The 21,037-nt window shown below is 34.6% G+C and overlaps 3 protein-coding genes across 3 annotated transcripts in view; all 3 read left to right on the forward strand.

Annotated features, from left to right (window-relative positions):
* LOC135078003 (14 kDa phosphohistidine phosphatase-like) overlaps positions 1–21,037 on the forward strand; it is a 516,815-nt gene that overhangs the window by 308,206 nt on the left and 187,572 nt on the right. The gene's annotated exons all lie outside the window — the stretch shown is intronic.
* LOC135076981 (uncharacterized) overlaps positions 1–21,037 on the forward strand; it is a 99,420-nt gene that overhangs the window by 61,299 nt on the left and 17,084 nt on the right. The gene's annotated exons all lie outside the window — the stretch shown is intronic.
* LOC135077259 (unconventional prefoldin RPB5 interactor-like protein) overlaps positions 16,635–21,037 on the forward strand; it is a 250,827-nt gene continuing 246,424 nt past the window's right edge. The window contains exon 1 of the mRNA XM_063971879.1: positions 16,635–16,645. The gene's annotated coding sequence lies outside the window, so the exon portion shown is untranslated. The remainder of the gene's footprint in view (positions 16,646–21,037) is intronic.

The raw sequence follows: 21,037 nt of genomic DNA on the forward strand, positions 1-21,037 counted from the left end.
CGTGCCTGTTAAAAATATTGCTACTCGTGTTTACCTACTTTTTGGATAAGTATTTTAATACTAGCTTTCCGCCCGCGGCTTCGCCCGCGTGAAATTTTGTCCGTTACAGAAAAACTTTATCGCGCGCGTCCCTGTTTCAAAAACCGGGATAAAAACTATCCTATGTCCTTTCCCGGGACTCAAACTATCTCTATGCCAAATTTCATCAAATCGGTTTAGTGGTTTAGGCGTGAAAGCCACACAGACAGACAGAGTTACTTTCGCATTTATAAGTGGGGATTATAAAACTAACTCTATGTAATGTAAAATTTCAGGCCCAACTGTTCAGGCATACAAATTACAATACAGAACATAAATTATGATTTTACAAATGGTTGCTCTTATATTTAATTAATAATTAATTATCTGAAGTTCTAATAACTTAGAGGCGAAAGTTTTGTCTTTCAAATAATAATATCTTAATATCACTATTAATTAATTGTTCAAGTAACGTATTTTTTATTTGTTATGTTTGCGTTTGTTGCAAAAATATCTGTTTATTTTAATTATTTGTAAATAAATTAGTAAGTGACCCCTTTGAAAACAAAATTCCTGTTAAGTGTTACCATAGGGGTCACTTAAAAATTAGGGATTGATGGTGAAAACGGGCATGTCTTCCTAATTTCTAAATTATATTGAAATTATGTGCCCGATATTTATCATATAGCTTATATTGCCACTATTGATGCTTAAAGCATATTATGATAGCAACACTTATCTAAGGCTCTACGAACACACGCGTGACGTCAAACCTTGAGGTTGTTTACTAACACCAAATAGAGACATGGTACTGTACCAACATTGGTTTAACCATCTAATAAACTATTAAACAAGTAAGGTAATAAGTAGATACTTATCGAATAGTTAAATATCCAACGTAATACAGTTATCTAATACTGTTTGCTATTTTCATGAATTATTTTTATTTCAGTAAGATAAGAGATTTTTAAGATAAGATACAGTGAATACATAAAATAACCTACTTCAAGGCTACAATAAGGCTTTTCACTTTAATATTTTAGGTGCTCAAAAAAAGTACTCTATGTATAAACAAAATAATCCACTCAATGAAACCGAACCGGAGTCCGTATTGAATTAGAGAAATAATGTTGCTAGTAGAATTAATCTGCTTTCAGTCTTTATTTATTGTACCTGTATTAGATTCACATTCATTTTCGTCGTCTATACGAAGAAAACATTGATTTGGTAGCCTAAGCGCAGTCGTAACTAATATTGTCATTTTTAATAAAAAAAAATATATGCTTTACAGTTTTGTAGAGCCTCGCAATACGAATAATAGCGAGTTATTGTGATTTATTTTGTAGCACATACTCGTACAATGCAGTTATTTTGTAGCACTAGTTAACTAGAGCATCAATTTCCAATTTTGTTACGGCGATTCCCTCCCTACGATTTTTTTTATTTACGGACCCCTTAAACTCTACCTTCAGAGAGCTTAGTGGGAGTTTACATCAAACGTCGTCACTAGTGAGCTTAAAAAATGTCATTAAATGTATGATGGATTGTACAGCGCCCCTAGCGGAAACTTTCAAGAAGTGAATTTTTCATATATTTTTTTAACATGCTCACTAGTGACGACGTTTGAGGTAAACTCACACTAAGCCTTCAGCTTACAAGTACCCACATAATATGCTATAATATTCATGAATTGATTAATATCTACACCTATTGCTCGCAAGTCCTATGTTGCCAGGATCTACCGTTTAAAGTCTAAAAAATTATAATAAAAAAAAAACTTTTTTAAAACAAGCGCGCATGGAATTTATTCCTCTTTTTTTCTGTTTGCGCTACAAGCTTTCGAAATTATTAATTTGAACCTAGCATACAATTATTTTTTTCATTTTAGTACAACTGCATTTCAGAATAAAGCTTGTTTTAAAAAAGTTTTTTTTTTATTATAGATAATTTTATTTTACACTTTCAATCTCAGAGCCCTGGAGATCATCTAGCACTAAAGTGCTCAAAAAGACAAATCCAACGAACCCAAACTCGATGAGGTTCCGCCGTTTCGTTTAGGAGTTCCTATGGCCACCTCCTGACTCCATCATCAGACCAGCTCAATGGTACCATAACATTGCATTGTCATCGTACTTACATAAGTATGCCAAATTTCAGTCCAATCGGTTGAGGAGAAGTGGTCTTAAATTCAGTTGCAAGATTTGTCCCACACATACCTACTAACAAGTGAAGTCAATATAAAGCTTGTAATAATAAAAACACCCAAGCAGTATAGTAAGTCTCAGAGGAAAACTAAACTGTCATTAAACAAATAACAAAATTAACCAAAAGAAACATTTAGCTAACTGTTGACGTGTAAATCAACAGTTAATGTGAACCTTCAATCAGTTAAATCGGACCTAAACATTACCGTAAATACCTGTTTAAAATGATGACGGCATTATTGCTCGACATGACGAAAGACGGTTCCACAAAATAATATTCCTTATCGAGCAAGTGGGTACTTAGTTGTATTACTTGAGTGTAATTATATCGTTTGCCTTGTACTTCGCCCCGACATAAATAGGGTTGTCAACACTAAGTTAACAGCAAGTTTGTGGTTTTAACTCTTTTTTACATTAAATTACTTACAAGTATTAATTTATTTGGTATTGGTGGTACAATTGTCAAATAAATATATAAAGAAATGTTTTAGAAGCAACTTACTTATTTATTTATTTTATTTATTTAATTTAATTACAAGGTTAGGCTTATAATCTAACATTTCTTATATCACTAAACATAAAAATGTTTGTTGTGACATTGCACATTCATCGCAATAGCTTATAAGTAGGTATAAAAATTAATATTATAGGAAGGCGGTAGGTATCAATAAATTTGCCAGCTGGAGGTGAGTCGCACGACGCGATACTACGTCGACTCGGGTCGAGCGTTCCGCTAGTTATTTTTTTGCAACGTACCTACAGGGTGTCTTCATGTTTATGTAATACAAGTTATACTTGTTCCAAAGAAATATATTTTATTTTTATTTTATTTTAGTTAGTAAACTAGTATGACTCTGTGTAAGATGTGTAATAAGTGCATAGTTTGGTCAGAGGAAAGTTTTGTTATAGTTTTAGTAATTTATATTAAGGTAGTTAAGGGTAAGTTTTATCATTGTGTTATGTTATTTGTAATTCAATTAATATTTATAGATTAGGTACTCGCTACTTCTGTTTCGTTTCGTCAAAAGAAATGTCCAATAGTTTTAAATCCTACTCTTCGCGTCATATGTGCTGAACATTAATAAATAAAAGTATTATTAATTACGCCTTATATGCAGTATTACATTTTTTTCGTTAGTTATTGCATTAGTGAACAAAACATGAAGGACTGTTTTTTAGAAATGTATTTTTAGTAGCTCGTATTTTGATGATTTTTCGACACAAGCTTTGTCGCATGGCAATAGGTAATTACTTAATATTACTAATATAAAAGAGATTCAGTTAATAGAACGCAAAGAGCTGTAAAGATTTTTTCCACAAGTATTCTATAAATAGACATTTTTATTTATTAACATACGCTTGTCACAGTCAAAATCAATATCAAAATATTCTATTTGTTTAGACTAATTAAATTAGTTCTTACAATTCGTCAAATGCTATAAGGAGCGTTTACATGTCTCATTAATTTTTTGCCCTACCAGCGCTCCGAGACAAACGTTTGACAAGTGCTGTTGTTAAGTACCAACCCTAGCCCTAAAGGACTGGTTCCATAGCAATCAACAACAAATTGAATCACTACAAAAACTACCCAAAGAACACTTGTAAATGCTCATCATAATAACTGGTTTTTGTTTTCGGCAAGCGGATTTTTGATTTAAGTAATAGACTACAATATTCTGGTTCCAATTCCCGTTTCTACTTAAAATAAAAATGCAACGAAATTTTAATTGGAAAACATAATTTAGATTGTTGTTCAAACAACAAGTGTTTATAAACATAAAAAATTGCAATTAAAACTACTTACTCAAAATGTCATCTTGAGCAAAATAGCGTGTTTTATTAATACTTATTATTAACATAACACCAACTAACAACTATTTTTATACGTATTGTTAAGATTTAAAACAAAAATCAGTTATAATATTTACCTAATGTTTTCTTTCGTCTTCAAATCTAAAAGGTCTAGTTAGTTTTCTTGGGAATTCACCACCAAACCTTTGAATGTGATTTAGAGTACCTACATAACTTTAGATTTTCAAGGTACTCGTATGAAGTATGAACCATCCTAGACCGCATCTCACATACGATTGCGTTCAAATTATTTTGATGATTACGCCTTGTTTTGCATTAAAAAACTATTGCTCTTTAATGCACCCGCTTCAATACCCGCTATACTCAAGACTCTACTCGTCCAATTACGATATTGTTCGTTTGCGAGTCGGTTGCCGACCGTTTTTCGCGCGAACTAATTGACAGCGTGCTCTCCCACGCGCTGCGCACGCGCATAATATCTAGGACTCCTTATGGTAGGATAGCCATAAGTTTTGATAGTGCTGAAACTTTAGATAGCACCATCATCATTTCAGCCGTAGGACGTCCACTACTGTATATAGGTGATTGACCCAATGATTTCCATAATGGCCAGTTGGACGTTGGTAGTGGCCTTTACGTCCTACGCTGCGCTTTACGGTATGTACGTTCCGGAAACTTTAGATATAATAATTATTTAAAAAAATGTTTTGTACTTACTATCATGGTACTAAAACAATGATTAAATAGGGCTTACAAGATTTGTGTGTACATAGTAAATAGCAAAGTTTTATAGCCCTTGTTAGTCCGACCTTGGAGTTATAAAGTTCCATACTTATTTCAGGTTTTCATGGTCACCTTACATAAAGTGAAGCTGCTTCGTATCCTGGAAATCTATGTGACATTCGTTACGTCTTGAGTTATGATTTTAATTAAAGAGTTTAACTGCCTTCAATAAATTATTCAGATAGCTTTGTCCTGACACTGTTTCCTATATAGTTCGTTCAGGATTTATTAACAAAAGGATACTTTCCTATTATATGAGATTATTACATGCTATTTAAATAAATTCAATTACGAAATCACGAATATGAAAATCGAATCGAATGACAATATTGTGACTTTCACTATTATATTCTTTTAAAATATAAATAGTAAAAACTTTAAATACAAGTAAGTACATAGGTACTAAGTAGATATTAAATACTAAAGTCAATGCCTTTTCGAAGATACTTTCAATAGTACCGTATCTTCGTTAAAACTCAAACACGAAACTTAATTATCCGAATATAATGCTGAAATTATTGCATTAAAGAAAATACTTTTTCCTTCTAAATTGCTAAGTAAACAATGCGAAAAGCGAATTTATCAAAGCTTTAATTAAGTGTAAGTAATGTGTAATTTCAAGGCCTGTAATTGGCTAGTTTCATTGTTCGTGATGAATTGTCGTTTGCTCCTGCCTAATGATTGTTGATGAAGCACTTCTATGCAGTACTAGACAGGCTGTGTTGATCGGAAATATAGCTCTTAGTATCAACAGACTATTTATTTGATTGCGATCGAGGTGCAAATGTGCCCTGAGACCCGAAAAGTTAGGACAATCGACAAAGTAAAGGTGGATTTTAAATGAACAACTTGAAAAATCGAACTGCCTAAGGCGGGACTCGAACCCACGACCTTCCGACATGGAATTTCGACAGGTTCATCCCGTGTCTAAGTAGCTCAGTTGGAAGAGCAGTAAGCAAAGCTAAACTAAGCGAAGCTTGTACTATGGGTACTAGGTAACGGATATAAACATACTTAAATACTTTTTTTTTGTAAATACATACATATCATACATAGAAAACACCCAGACCCGTCACAGAAATTAAAATTCATCATTTCAATTTCTGCCCGACCGGGAATCGAACCCGGGATCTCTCGGCATAGTAGGCCGTTCTGAACCACTACACCAAACGGCCGACAACATCTGACAAGGAAGGTCGTGGGTTCGACTCCCGTCTTAGGCAGTCCGATTTTTTCATGTTGTTTATTTAAAATTTAGGTTGGGAAGCGACTCTATTCGCTAAGAAATTTTAAACGGAAGTAAAGGTAGATTTCATAAAATAAAACTAATAAACTTAAATAATATTGATAAAACGTTATCATTATTAACGTCCACATTTTGTTTACTTTCAAATTATGCTCAGTAACCGCGTTGTATTTTTCTGAATATCTTGTCTAGTAGTACGCAAGACTGGCATGAATGGCTGCACGCTACACTCTGATATCATCCAAGAAATCTCTATCTTCACTTTATCTGGTTCACATCGGATGGAAAACGTTTAACAGCTAATACAATATCTTTTTTATGTATTCTAAGTGTAGTTTACATAGTAGAACAATGGATAGATAAGTATTTAAAGAAAACGGACAATGATGACTGAGTTTTTTTGCATTAAGTGATTCTTCTAAGCACTATCCCACATCTTACGACCATGGTAGAGTCAAAATTAACGTCTTATTCTATCTAGACAAATTACTTTAGTGACTTTTCTTCTTCGTATTTTCTTTAGATTCATTAAATTCCTTGTGTAAAAAGTGGTAGTGCTCGCTCATCGTAAACAAACGTCTGCTCAAAAAAAAATTGCATGCGTGTAAAATGTTTTGATCTATACTTATCTTAGTTACTTGGTTTAAAATTACCACTTGACTATTAATATCATCTCACAAAATCTAATCCGCTAGTTATCATTGATGTGACGTGTTAACACAGTGAGCTGGTAAAGTGACAGATTTAACCACGATTAAGTATATCACTGTTTTGTACTCAATGCACCGTGAAACTGTGATTACTTTGGATTTGCAATAAATAGTTTTATACCACATAACATATAAGTAATTTGTCTACTACCAAATGCGTTGAATTAACAATTAAATAAATAAGTTTAATAATAAATTTGAATTAATAGTTTCACCTGCGTGAAATTTAGTAGTTTTTCATGAACATCCATCCTCGCAAACTTTCACTTTTATAATATTAAGTAACTTGGTTCAATCTTTTAAACTATATCGATAAAAAAATTCTAAGAAATCTATTAGTATTAATTTATTAAAAGTATGTAGCTAATTTGTTTATTTTGTTCTACATAAATGTTCCGAAACCAATAATTAGTGAATTGGGTATCGAAATCGTGACCTAATGAACCGTATAATTGCAGCAGACGTCTCTTACGCATAATCACATAACATTATTTATGTTTAGAAACTTCGATCGCGCAATAATTAGCAAATAACCTTGCAAATTAATCGGCCGATTAAATAACTATGCAGTGATGTAGAATATCCTACAGGATGAAACGATTGTCTAATTCTAATCAATCAAATCGAAGATTAATAAAGTCATATCCTTACACTTAGGTAAGTGTTGAAACCAACGCTGAAATAGCTTTACATTACAGTACAACAAGCAAAGGATAATCCATTACTTGCAAAAAGATTTTGTAAATTTTTCCACTTCTCGTTGCCATTGCTATACTCAACTTCTGGATAGTCAGGATCTTCAGCTTGACCGCCAATAAAACTCAACCAGAGAAGTGAATGCTAGTCTTCAGGAAAAGAAAACTGTTATCTGACCAGAAACAAAATTAAACATTTCACAGTACTTAATGTATTAAGTTTTTCTGAGCTTAAATGCTCTTACCTATAAACAACAACAAGAATTGAAAATCTACTGATGATACATAAGGTGTGCCTATTATAATACGTTATTAGTAGTCATTTCATATGGAGGATCGAAACACACCTTATCAAAATGATTTTGCATTCTTTACTTCATTTAGACTCGCGAGTTGCGCACGCGTCGTCATCTATCACAATGTCTGTCATTTGCCCAACACATAGTTTCTGAGGCTATTACAAGATCTACATCGAAATCGTAGCAAGATCTTTATATGTTTATGTTAATTTTTATACATTTGATAACGTAATTAAAACATACGCATTGTAATTTGGCCGTAACCATCATCTAAAACAAACAAAAGTTAACAAATGCATGGGTTAAGAAATCCTATATTAGTACATTATACACTTTTGTATATTATTTAAGAGGTCGTCACACCTGTCAGTTGCAACAACACTGCAGGCGGTGAGTTGCGCTTGCGCTTAAGGTTAGTTTAGACCAGGGGTGGCCAAACTTTTGACCTGTGAGGTCTACTTATGCTCGAAAATATTTCTTGCGGTCGACTGCAAGGTAGAGTTTAGAAGAGTGAAATAATACATTTTAGCAGCTACAATACTACCACGGTACGACCGACCGCAGAATCGCTAAAATCAAGTGGCAGTGGGCGGGGCACATAGCTCGAAGAGCTGATGGCCGCTGGGGCAGGAAAGTTCTTGAGTGGCGACCACGAGCTGGAAGACGTAGCGTGGGCAGGCCTCCCACTAGGTGGACCGACGATCTGGTGAAGGTCGCGGGAAGTACCTGGATGCAAGCGGCGCAGGACCGGTCTTTGTGGAAATCCTTGGGGGAGGCCTTTGTCCAGCAGTGGACGTCTTTCGGCTGAAACGAACGAACGAACGAACGACCGACCGAAGCGTGTGAGTACCTATATTTATAGGTAGATAGATAGTGTAATTGGCGCGAATACCTACATTTTAAAATAAGTTCAGTTTATTTAACTCTCGCGGGCTACCAAAATCGTCTTCACGGTCGACCTCTTGGCCATAATAGACTAAAGCATATTTCTGTAATGTAACGTTCTTACGAATAGTACAATAGGTACAGGAAAAATATACGACGTTTGATTCGTAAAAGCGTGACACTGACACTAAAATATTTTATAGAGCGGCTCGTTGTTCTGTTACAAGCAAATGCTGTAGTCTATACTCACCTTTAGATTCGTTACAGAAACATGCACGATAGTCGAAATTCGACTTTACATCTCATTAAAATTGTTGCGAAATTTATAGCTCGAGGCGTTTGATTCTTTGATATTCATTTGATTGCAAGATTAAATAATCTTTATTGTACTAGCTGCGCAACTATATTACGCGTGGAAATTCATTTTCAGTAGAGACCCGATGCTAGTTACGTAGGACATGACATTTTATATTTATTTACTAGTCTACGCAACGAAGAGAACAATACTTTCTAAACTTACGTTAAATAAAAAGTGTTATTCTAGAATAATTTATAAATTATTGGTAAACATTCACTCTAAATAAGTACCTAATATGTAAAAAGAAGCATAAGCAACGACAGTATCCTTGGATTTGCAATATTTAGGCTGAGTAGTGCCAACTAACTTTAACCATAACTATAACGGTAACCGATGTTTTTGTATGGATTTGACGGTTAATTGACATTTTTTAAATTAAATTAAGATTGTGCAACCTAGCCTTTTGTTGTAGTATGCAGTAAAACTTAGGTAAGTACCTATGTACTTACTTTTATCTTTTTATGTACTACCAAGGACCTACTGAACTTTCTGTTTAATAAATTGGGAACAGCAGTTACGTAAAATGAGGTTAATCAATGTCAGTAACACCCCGATTAACCCTAAAAGGAAGCCACAATACAACTTTCCTTACGGAAACAACATTGCAAAATGGTTCCATTAAAAATATTGAAACAGCTGATTGCGGAGTAAGAAAGACTTATTTGTAATTACTTATTTATTTCGAAGCAATATTCTTGTAATCAATGTAGGTATGTCGCGCAATCAAGCTCCCTTTTATGTAAAGCTATATTTGGCTTTTCATTGCATTATATTTGTAGTAACTAGTCACCACATTGGTCTATTCCACTTTGATCACCTGGATTTGATCACGCAGGTGATCGAAGTGAACTCCAGGTGATCAAAGTAGAATAGACCAGACACTCAGTAGTACTGACATTACGTGCCAGGCTTTTTTTTTTCAAATTCAAACATTTATTGCATGTCACATTACAATTTATATGTTGTTCCAAAATAGAGGTATACATGTGACGCCCTGCAAGGGCACAGCAAAGCAAAATGCATCAAAAAAGGTTTATTACATCTGAATTGTCAAAAAGTGACAGCTGTCAGAATTCCGCCGAATTAAAAATCGGACTATAGATACGCGAATGACGACTACTTAATTAATTGCATTGCTAAATTATCGAGATCGTATCCTAATCCGTCCATGCAAGGTAATCCACCAATCACCTGTTTCGCAAACGATTCCGGTCAAAACGCCGCAATCCCTCATATCTAGCGTGCGTGTGCGCAAGTGACGTAGTTCACGGCGAAAGCGAACGCAGACAAGTACATCCCTGCAGGGCTGGGCCATAGAGACTGGCCGGATAGACGCCCTCTGAGCCATAGGGATGTTAATATTCTGACAAAAATATCGATATCGAAAGAAAGTAAAATCTCGTAAAATAAAAATGATAAGAGAGACCTATAGATGATTTTCAAATACAATCATTAAGTAGTTCGTCAACTTTTCTTTCTTTCTTTTTAAAAAAGGTATGGCATCTTGTGGTCGCCACATTAAAGATTATGTACTGTCATGTTTTCAGTGACCCTCGCAAAAGTATCTTCCGTCAAAATTATCTATCCTACGTAAATTGATTAATATAAGAATCATCAAAATCGGTCACCTCTAGAGTGCCACCAAACATGTTCATAGACTGGTAAACACATTATCCTCCTCAGAGCGTCGGAAGTCAGGTAAAAGAATCCACTGAAGAACCCATGCTACTACCGTGGCACTCTTCTATTACGAAGAACATAATTGAATCAAGGTTTATCGATAAAACATCGACACATTTTATCTCTATCAAACAACTTTACTCGCCATTCTATCGTAATATTTGCACATATCGGATCGGTATCCGCGATCGAAAGTGGTCAGACCACGTGCAACCGGGAAAGCTTGAAATTGTCTTATGCCTATGTTAATAAGATTGAAACGGGCCTTTCATTTTCCTTGTAGAGTTAGGAACACAAGTTCGGATTCGCTTTCCGCCGTAACTCTATTGACATAAGGGAAAAGCTCTGTTGCTGCGTGTATGAGGAAATCGTTTGAGAAAATGCTAGTGTGTTCTGCTGATGGTTTGTTTTTGCCATAATTGTTACGTCTCTATGTTGCAACTGTTGCAAGAAGTGGACATTCATATGTACATACAATATTACTTAATAAGAAGAAAACTAGGTTAGTAACATCAAACACTTGCCGAAAGCTTGCATTTTCTTTTAAAAACTAAAAATGAAATTACCTGTCCCGCACGAGCCAATAATTAATAATTAATTAACGCTCATGATCACGTCTGTGCCAATATCGTAACGAAGTAAAATTTAGTGATTAATAAAAATATTTCAAATGATAATGTGACGATTTTTCACTTTCTACAAAGATTAAATTAATAAATCATGATTTTATAACCACTTGATTGATTATGCCACTATTAAGCCTTGGTATTTCTTTATTTTTGCGGTTGACAGTTTTTGATCAAAGAAATCGTTTTCACAAAAGCATCACGATACGTATTTTTGCGGCTAAATTCGTTGTTCGTTATTTTACTTCGAGACGAGTGCAAAATATTTCAGGATTTTACAGCATCTATGTAATTTTTCAAACCTCAATGTAAGTACCTACTCATTTTAAGGCACTATGTCACGCAAAGAAAGTTATTTAATAAAACGGGACATAGACACGTAATGAAATAAGGGGACACTAGATTTAGAAGAGTCAAGACTCTAAACTCCGTGACAGATCAAGGGGGATTTGGGATAGGGTATGAGAAAGTAATTATTTTTTGGTGGAACAATAGCTTACTGTCTATTTAAGACAGTTAATTTAATCTATTCGAACTCTACACGAAACAAAAGCCTCCTTCTTCTTTCGAAAAACTTTGCAATTTTACACTAAAAGACCAATTCTAAGCATTAACCTTCAGACTATACATCTATGTCCACAAAGCTGTCAGACGTTATCAGACTTAGGTACCACAGACAATTTCAAAACAAAACGGACAAAGTAAATCCTACCCACATCTTTATCAACACAAGGCGGCAACGTCCTCGACATGATACCAACAAACCTACAACAATAAGGAACCAGCATCGTGAATTCCTCATTACCATTTCTATTAACCGGCAGACAGTGGTGAACTGGTGACTGAGTTTGTTGCGGCGCTTCTTCTCAGCACTTGCCAAGTGTTGGTCTCGAAGCGCTGGTAGGGTAAAAAGATTATGAGACATGTAGAGGCTCCTTAAGAGCAAAATATTTGACGATTTGCATGCACTATATAATAGTATATAGAAATAAAGAAACTTTGACTTTGACTATTTTGTGCATTACTCAGTACCATTACCCTACATTACCGTGTATCGTAGTGCAACCGTTATCAGCAACTAGCGCGACCTTGCAACGTGACAGATAGCTGCGCTCGGGCATGCGTGAGCCTATTTCAGCTATGCGATAAACAATGGAAGATAATTCTGCAATTATTTTAAATGGGTAATCGAGTTGTTTATGTACATGTTCTATGAATAGACAAAAGTAGGTAAAATGAAAAACTGTTGCTAGAAAATGAAGAAGATTTTATTTCATGTGACCAAGACATGAATAAATAAGTACTTCTATAAAGACAAGTAATAGAACTTTACATTTAATTTGGCAAATTAACACAAAAGATAGAATAACTACTTAAATAATGCCAAGTTAACAAAGACGACTTTGTCTGATTTGTTAAACTTGGTTAAGTGTGTAAATTGACTTAGTTAATGCCTGAAAAATACAATGATAAATTATGATTAAGGAAACCCAAGAGCAAACATTTATTAGGAAAAATAGAGTGATTTATGTTTGGCCTTAGTTTTTGGCGAAGAAAATAAAGATGTGTGACGTTCGTGAATTTTGATTCTTAACTCTGTTTAAATTTGAAGGTTTTGTACAAAATAGGTAACACGTGTAATTCAAAATTCGTCTCACGCGCACATTAAAGCATGTAAGTAAATCGCTAACAGTAACAATCAATGGAATCCTGTCGGTAGGTCGATTTAGACGTGCTTCGTTTTCAAATTCATAATGTCCTTAAAAGAGAACAAATTGTAACGCTGAATGCAAATGGTTTGATTTAGTTTTGGATGTTGGCCTTTATGTAGAACAGTTTTTCCAACGGGAAAATGGAAAAATATAGGTAATCTGATATGGACTTGACCAAATGGCAAACGGAACGAGGAAAATGTGCTTGTGAAACCTACTCATAGTAAAGGTGTGGCTGTGATTTCATGTTTTTATCTGGAAAACTAGTCACACAGTAGGGTTGGGTATTCAATTAACTCATAGATTTGAAACACAATTTAGAGCTACGAGTAAGTAATATAAAATACAACAAAAACCTATTTTTATAACTTTAAAGTTAATTCTTTTTTTCAATAACTTTAAACCCTATGGTAAGAACTCTTTCTCACTCTCTCTTACTGTGTCGATCCCTCATGAAGAGTCGAGGTCAGATTCAGAGTTACTGGGAGCAAACTATCGATCTCCACTGGTTTCTATAAAGCGCTTCCCTTACCACCGTAATAGAATTTGGAGTACCAACAATGATTCTTCCTCTGGATCAAAATAGATAGACATTTAAAGAATAAATAATTCCGTAATTTGAAAGAAGAGAAAGAAAAGAAAGAAAACAAATTTATTTTGGCAACAAAAAATTCAGGCAAACAAAGACAAACACAAAAAAAAAATTAACTAAGTTGCCAAAAAAGGTCACCCACTCAGTAACATCTTGACAGTGTGACTGCCAAGACACTGATTTTCAGTGGGTGCCTTTAATTTGGATTACATCCTTTGTAAACAGTGCAGTGACTGTAAGTAGCTTATGGCATTTTCTGACGGCATTCATTGACAAAACAATCACGAATTCGTATCAATTCGCAAAACGTCGCTCTTTATCATAACATCATAACATTGCATCACTGGTTTGTATAACAGTGAGTGCACATTTTTGATGCTTTCCTCTCGCGCCTGCGCACAACAATCGGTTTTTGTTTTCCGATTGAGTTGCGCAAACGTCATAAAAGCGTGCAAGGTGTGCGGCATTGTAAACATTTACATTGTGGGTTATTTTGAAAAGAGTTTTAAATATAAACTATTTAGGTAGAGTTTACTAAGCATAGATTTCGAATTCGTTCGATAAATCAATATACTTGTATCTTTTCAAAATATTTAATATACCTTACTTTCATTTATTGATAACTTTTCTAGCTCTAGATAGGTAGAGACTATTCTTAACACAAAAAGTGACAATTAGAAGAAACACTGCATTCCAACAGCACATAATAAAGAACCGTTAGGACAGACAAATTAGGTGGTCTTAACATTAGGAAGCGACCTCTTCCAGACAACAGCGAGAGGACATTATTTAAATTAAAGAAGATAAAATTACACCACACTCAATAAATCTGTATTTAAATTCTCGTGCTCATCATATTGTAACCATAATCAGTCTGATGTACATAAGTTAAGGAATACTTAACTACCATGACCTCTAAGACATTACCGACGTCACTAATTAAATGTAGGTACGAGCATCATTTGCCAAGTCATTGTGTTGTGATATGACAATATTTTCTTCGTTTATTCACAATCATGCATACGTGGATATATTGCTGTGATATGACCTTGCGGCATTTTCTTGATAATAAAAGTAATTTTAAAAGTTATTTTTACGTTCACTTGCAATTTTTTAGGTATTTCACGGACAAATTCCTTCTTAAATGTCGTCGTTAAGATTTTTACTATTTTTATCTTATATGTTTTAAACACCTACTAGTTTTGGACATAAATAAAGTGCCAGCTTATATTGCTGAAAGGTTTTGAGTGCTTTTCCTTCATATCAGTCGCATTAGAGACATAAATATTCGTTACATTTAACATGGTTTTACGTTTCTATCCGTAGTACTACGGGCAAGATAAATGTTGTTTGACTATCCAAACTAAAATTATGTAACTTCAGTAAATTACCTACTTCTTACCAAACGCCTAATACTTATAAAAACTTCGGAATTTAAAAAAACATTAACTAATATTATATTACGATAGTTAATTAAACTAAAATAAACAGTGAACTCATACCACAAATTTTCATTAGATTTTCAGGCATGAAAAACCTTTACTTATAACAGTGATGTGCCCATGTCGATAAAACCAGTGTTAGTGATGTGCAGTGTCGATAGCTAGTGATGCCACAATGTTGGAATACGTAGCCGTTTTGCTCATCGGATTTTGGCTCGGAGTTGCCATTTTCTTGTACGCGTCATGCTACTGGCTGGAAGAGATCTTTGGTAAGTTGGTTTTGAATAAGATAATGCTAAAAAAATACTTTGTGCTTGTGAAGGATTTTTCAATAGTTTTATAAAAGTTTTTGAGCTCCCTCGCTGAAAATGAGATTCTAACCTCAATTTATTTGCGACTTGATTATTTAAAAGCCTTCAAACACTTGCAAACTTGACCTTCACTTGTATTTTATTGGCGGTCAAGCTGTAGATCCTGGCTACACAGGAGTTACCTACAGTGATGGGAAAGAGAGGTGGGAATAGTCCCGTATTGGGAAGCCTGCTGAGCCTATACTAAATTAATAAGGCAGCTCATTTTCCTCAGTTTCCTCTACAAAAACAGAAAATTAAACGATTTGTACGTACGCTAAGAGGTTCATTTAATAAACATAAGTCCCAATTAGTTCGATAATGCTTAACAAACCTTTGGTTAAATATTTATTGTTTCCTTACAAGAAACTTACAAGTTTAATCATTAATTAACAGTAGGCCTGATTCACTTTCAATATTTCCCTTTCCGTCCTAATTAATGTAATGAGACAAGATTAAAAAGTAGAGCTGTCAAACTTAAACTGTAGTTTAGTAATTTGAAAATAAAATAGATTAAATAAATAATTTTTTTTTTACTAAAAATTAAATCGTTTACGTAAGGGGGCGTCCATAAATTACGTGAGACTTTTAGGGGGGGGAGGGGGTCAACGAAAACCTCACTAAATCTCACGTGGGGGAGAGGGGGGGTCTCGGAAAATATCACGTAATTTTTCCCGCAAGAAATAGAGTAAAATTGCCAGTAAACTGGGTTTATGAAGTAAAAAAAAATGTTTTTTTTTATGATGATAATGACAACCGTCTAATCAAATTAAACTAAAAATGCCTCCATCTGCATTTGTGAACACTAAAGATGTAGAATAAATGTCGAAATTAAGAAAATTTGAAATTAAAAAAAAAACGTCATCGGCATGCATCGCTATTGCGTAAAAAATTGGCCAAGTGCGTGTCGTGCCACGCGCAGTGTAGGGTTCCGTAGTTGTTTGTCGTTACCACAATATATTTCAGAAACAAGCAATTACTTCATCTAAAGTCACTTTTCATATTTTCTTCTAAAGAATTTTTACTGGTTAAGAAATTGTATAATACATGCATGAGTCAAATGACTATTACTCTTAAACTAAGTAATGTATCTTAACCGTTATAGTTTTCCTTGAAAAAAATTCATCCCCACTTTACATGCAGGGGAGCTACCCTAGAAAATATTTTTTTTCAAAATTTTATTTTACCGTTTTGTCGGCATGATTAAATCCTACATACCTTCACAAAATTACAGCTCCCCAGTACCAATAGTTTCCAAGCGAAACCTCGGGCAGACAGATAGACATATCGAAACTATAAGGGTTCCTTGTCAGGACTACGGAACCCTAAAAAAACCGGCCAAGTGCGAGTCGGGCTCGCACACCGAGGGTTCCGCCGTACAAACGTAGCGGTTTACAATTTATGACGTATTAAATCAAATTACTTACTTGATTCCGTTGCGAGTAGTGGCGAATTTCAAAATATGCGGTATGATTATTTTTTATTTATTTATTTTTCCTATATTTGCATTATAGGTAGGTACCTACCTCAGCGTTTTGAATTTTTGCGTTGATTTAGAATTTCTCACAGTTTAGAGGCAATTAGATTTAAGAAGTGTTTGATATGAATTTCAACTTTAATAGGTATCTCTACGCGTTCATGTGAAAAAGGGTAGGTAGTAAGTTTATAATTATTAAAAAAATATTTTATGTCATGTAAGCAAAAATAATATTTTAAATTTTATACAACTTCAAATTTATCATTTTCGCAATTTTTCCTTTATCTGTACTATATAACGTTGCTTCGTGCCGAATTTCAAGATTCTGAGTTCACAGGAAGTACCTTGTAGGTTTTGATTCCCTAGCGTGTGACGGAAATTCGTCTAAGGTGTCGGTATAAACTGCTGTATCTTTTGATCGCGTTAACTTAGAAGTTTGATTTTTTTACTTCTTAAAGGGACAATAGATCTAGGTATTTGGTATAAATTTCAATTTGATACCTTTATTCGTTCGTGAGAAATAAGGTAGTAAGTTTCATTTTATTAAAATATTTTTATTATATTATATAACTAAAAAAATGTAATTTTCGCAATTTTTCCTATATTTGCATTATATGACAATGCTTTATGCCAAATTTCAAGATTCTGAGTTTACGGGAAGTATCCTGTAGGTTTTGATTCCTTTGCGAGTGTCGAAAATTTGTTGAAAATATCGACATAATCGGCTGTATCTTTTGATTGGCTTGGCTTAGAAGTTTGATATTTTCACAGCTTAAAGGGACAATAGACCTGAGTATTTCATGTGAATTTCAGCTTGATACGTTCACGCGTTCTTGAGATAAAGGGTCTTGACAGACGGACGGACGGACAACAAAGTGATCCTATAAGGGTTCCGTTTTTTCCTTATGAGGTACGGAACCCTAAAAATGACATTACATACGTATGAAAATATTATGTGGGTCTAGACAAAGTGCAATTATAATCGCAAACCAGTCGAAAAGCGGTCGAAAAGCCCCTTTTTTGTATGGAGTTTTGACGGATTCGATTTTCGATTCGATCAAAAAGTGCGTTTTGTCTAAGGGGGATGTATTCGTAGTTAAAGTAACCAATAGTCAAATTTGACAGATGTCAAATGACAATAACAGAAAAAAATGTTTAACTTGACTTTTAGTACATTTTTTAACTATTAGTTTACATTTTATTAATATTTAACCATTAGTAGCAAAATGTAACAATTAGTTATTTTAACTATGAATCCAAAAGCTGGTCGTAGGTTGGAAGAATGTTCACTAATTTTGTTTTTTAGCTTTCTGTATTCTCTGTTAAAAATAAAAAATACACGTGAAAGAATTATTTCGATACGTCAATTAGTTTCCAAGATATTGAATTTTAAAGTTGCGGGCGGCGGCCGGCCCGCCATTTTATGCGCGTGACGTCATAGTACAGTGACTGGCTCATATTTGTATGGGTGGAATCTTGCAAGCTGAATTAAGACCCACTTCCAGGCAACCGATTAAGCTGAAATTTCGCAAACACATGTGATTTGGATGACCATGCAATATTATGATGACATGGAGCTGATCTGATGATGAAGCTGGAAGGTGGCCATAGGAACTCTATAATAAAACGACTTAAATGCATCGAGTTTGGGCTCGTTCGTTTTGTATTGATGAGTATTTTAATTCTATATAGTAATCGGGGTCTAATGATGGAGCTGGAAGGTAATTCGCAATAAAACGACACAATCGCATCAAGTTTGGGTTTGGTTCAATTTTAATTTCTGTGATGGGTCTGGGTGTTAATATGTATAATAAGTTTGTATTTACAAAAAAAAATATTTAAGTATGTTTAAATCCGTTTTCTAGTGACCGTCGGCGGGACTTAATATTTAAGCGAACTTTGAATGCCTATAAAATCATAACTACTGGGTATTTTTGAATGAAATAAAAAATAATGTATTTGTAAATGTAAGTAGCTTAACTGTAACATAGGTTTCAAGTGATTTTGCATACCTAGTAACATTCTCAATTGCTTGTCTTACTAAACGACGGGAAGCTATTATTTCATATAAATCTAATAGACTCGAAGCATAGACATTGCAAAATAGGCATTTTATTAAATATCACGTGAGATTAGGGGGGTGGGGGAGGGGGTCAGGCAAAATCTCACCAAATCTCACCAAGGGGGGCGGGGGGGTTGAAAAATGGCCAAAATTGTCTCACGTAATTTATGGACGCCCCCTAATCTGTGCCTGCCATTTTTTCGCAGCACTTACTATACAAGGTGACTTTGCAAACAGTATCCATTTGTCTCGAAGCGCTGGTAGGGCCCAAAAGATAAAGAGACAATATTATGGTGAAGAACTCCATAAGGGCTAACTTTTTTACTAATTTTGTTATGTTCAAACTTGCCATACTATCTTGGCCATTAAATCGAATAAAGACATTTCATTTCATAGCTCTGAAATTAATTTTTCTTCCAGGCATTTTTTGTGTTCTACCTTATGCATTTACATCGTAAATGACTACGTAACACACATTTACCTCGTTTAAACCAAAATGGCGATTGTACCTACCTGTCTTGTGCGTTTAAGGACATCAACTACGGACACGTTGGTTTAATGGTCTTTTAATTACCGCGTTAGTTAGCCTGCTCTACATGGTTGGTCTAAGAACACTTCCTAGCTCGTATGTACCTGACTTGTACCTATCCTACCTCAGCTTTTGGATTGATAAAATAAATTAGACCGGTTCTGGTACACTTGCGCGAAAGACACTAGCGCGAAAGACATTAGCGCGAAGACATGACTTTTCGCGCTAACGTCCGTTCGCGCTAGTGTCTTTTCGCGCAAGTGTCCATGCGGGCAAATGGCTTTTCGCGCTAGTGTCTTCGCGCTAATGTCTTTCGCGCAAGTGTCCCGATACGAATTAGACCAGTTCACATATTAAACCGGAGCTATCCTAGAAATTGAAAATAGTAGTGCTAAATAAAAGCTTGCAACAGTAGATGTATCGTTCCTAGCAATAGTAATATTAGGGCAATAATAAATACGTACCTATTTTTAGACAACGAGACAAGATGCTAATAGTGTTAATCTTTTTTGCTGTCATTCGTACCAGCTCTACTTAGTTTTGAGTTAGGTAGATATAAAACCGAAAAATATATTTACAACTAGAAGTAAAATTAATAACTAAACGAGGCAGCCGTAAACAAGTGCTGCACTTTGGTCTTCGCAACACCTATCACAATTGAGCAGACTTATGAGGTCATTGGTCATTCAGTCAACCAATTATCTGCAATAATAACTAACTTTACACAAACAACGTGGTATACAGGGTGTCACAATTAACAAGCCTTGCAAAAGAAAGGAGGCAAATGCAATGTGCTATCCAACATGAAAACAATTACAAAGCGATTGCAGAGTTGGCTTCATCAGGGATTGAACTCGGGATCTCCGGGTTGAAACATTAATAAAATAAATAAATAATTATAACATCGCGAGATGAATGTAGCCGAAGGTCTTGAGGTTATCCTATCGAGGACAGATATGACCAACCCACTGCCGGGATATAAAATGGTGAACCAATTAAGCATTATCTTCGTGGGAAAAAGATGTTTTAATGAATTGTATTAGGTATCTTAATACCTTCTACTTCGAAATGTACTTCAAGCCAGCCTGTGTATACGCCCTGTATAAGAAGCAATCACACTGTGACCCCTGCCTCCGCACCTGACTGATAAATTTGACGTTTGACTTTACGCAACTACAAAATTATCAAAACAGATTTAATTGCTTGCACATCTTATGCATTTCTTTTACTCGGAAATTACACTATGACAAATTAGTTATAATAATTCATAACATAAGTATTTTACTTCCGCGATTATGATTCTACTAAAATAAAATATGTAGTTCCAATTTCTATCGGATGGAAAGATGAGATCAGTACAATTAATCCGTTTGATTATTTTCAAATCCGCCGTTGCAATCCGCATTGCAATGATTTATATTGATCATTAGTGTGCTAATAGACAAACGAAGGCAAAAAAGTAAGTTATGGATATTTTTCTTAAAGAATAGTTATGGAGAGTCATTGTGCGTGTGACGAAAATTATCTACTTCTTTGGCTTCCAAGTATTTTAACGAT

Source organism: Ostrinia nubilalis, chromosome 1, assembly GCF_963855985.1.
Source record: "Ostrinia nubilalis chromosome 1, ilOstNubi1.1, whole genome shotgun sequence".
NCBI lineage: Eukaryota > Metazoa > Arthropoda > Insecta > Lepidoptera > Crambidae > Ostrinia > Ostrinia nubilalis.